The sequence below is a fragment of the Sinocyclocheilus rhinocerous genome, unplaced genomic scaffold (assembly GCF_001515625.1).
Source record: "Sinocyclocheilus rhinocerous isolate Xijiao unplaced genomic scaffold, SAMN03320098_v1.1 scaffold82, whole genome shotgun sequence".
NCBI classification, from domain to species: domain Eukaryota; kingdom Metazoa; phylum Chordata; class Actinopteri; order Cypriniformes; family Cyprinidae; genus Sinocyclocheilus; species Sinocyclocheilus rhinocerous.
In genome coordinates, this window is record NW_015644168.1 from 436,187 (window position 1) to 437,922 (window position 1,736).

At 36.8% G+C, this 1,736-nt stretch overlaps 1 pseudogene; it reads right to left on the minus strand.

Annotated features, from left to right (window-relative positions):
• Nucleotides 1-1,736, minus strand: part of LOC107758041 (cyclic nucleotide-gated cation channel beta-1-like) — a 27,689-nt pseudogene that overhangs the window by 6,956 nt on the left and 18,997 nt on the right.

The window sequence follows — 1,736 nt, forward strand, 5'->3', positions numbered from 1 at the left end:
TTTTTTGGAATGTTCCAGGGATTTTTGGAAAGTTTCCGTAAATTTACCGTAAATTTTCTACCCCTTTGCAACCCTAGTTTGGACTCATTATGACGGCACCCATTCACTGCAGAGGATCCATTGGTGAGCAAAAGATGTAATGCTACATTTCTCAGGTGAAGAAACAAACTCATCTACATCTTGGATGGCCTGAGGGTGAGTAAATGTTCAGCAAATTCTCATTTTCTCTCCTGAGGACTACCAGCAAATGCAACAAACTGTATGATGGTGACAATGCTGGTCTCGACAGCACCTCAACTTTTGTATTCCTTTCACATATGTTTGCTTGTAAAGAATGGAAAGAGTGGTAATACATCCTCTAAAAGTACTAAAAGTAGCAATGCTACTAATTTAATTTTTCAGTAGCCCAGCTGTTAGTGCAGTAGTGGGGTATAGCATAACAAAAGTCTACTAGTAAATACTTTTTGTGGCACATCTTAGATAGTGTTATAGTAGAATACGAGTAGCATAAGGTATAATGTAGGAAAAATCTGCTTAATAATCACAAACTAATGTAGGCCAGTCTAACATACCTTTTCATGTCGGCAATGTTTACAGGGGATGTCAAGTTGGTGGCGAAATGATGATAAAAAAAAACGAATCAATACTTTTATTCAGCAAGGACGCATTTAATTAATCAGAAGTGTCAGTTAAGACATTTATAATGTTACAAAAGATTTCTGTTTCAAATAAATGCTGTTCTTTTGAACTTTCTATTCATGAAAAGAATGCATCATGGTTTCCACAGATTTATTATGCAGCACAACTGTTTTCAACATTAATAATAATAATAAACGTTTCTTGAGCAGCAAATCAGCATATTAGAATGATTTCTGAAGGATCATGTGACACTGAAGACTGGAGTAATGATGCTGAAAATTCAGCTTTGCATCACAGAAATAAATTACATTTTAAAATATATTCAAATAGAAAACAGTTATTTAAAATTATAATAACATAACACAATATTACTGTTTTTACTGTATTTTTGGTGAACATAAGAATCTTCTTTCAAAAACTTCAAAAACTTATTTAGTAAATCGTAGTGTTATTTTGGTTAAAACAAGGAATATGCACATGTATGTAATGAAGTGTAATGTAACGAAGCATATAGATGACCACAAAGCTAATAGAAATAGACAAAAAGCGAGCTCTAATTCTAAGCCAAAGACTATTATTACTTGTTTTTGTTATTTGACGAGTGTTAATTTTGGACCCTGGCAAAAAGCAAATAGTGAGAGCGGAAGGGAGGGGAGACACTTACTCTGGATCTTCTTCATTCTCTTCCTCCTGGATATTTGGCAGTCTTTGTAAAACAAACAGTGAACAGGTGAATTCTGAACACTGTATGTGTGTGTGTGTGTGTGTGTGTGTGACAGAGAGAAAGGGATAGTATGAGAGATATAGAGACAGAGCATTGGTCGCAAATAACTTTTGTAGCCACTTTGTGGTTTATCACACCCCAGATCTCAGTCTTAACAAACACAGAACATGGTTCCTCTCTGAGTTTGTGACTTACTGCTCCTCATTGTCCGGCTCTTCAGTTTTCGTGTCGATGATGATCTGCGTGGTGTGCTCTTCCTCCAGCTGTCTGACGGCCAATTCTGCAGCCTGCCGGGCCAGATCCTCTGCTATACGAGCCGCTTCCACACACTCCTGCTGAAGTCTACACACACACACACACACACACACATGTA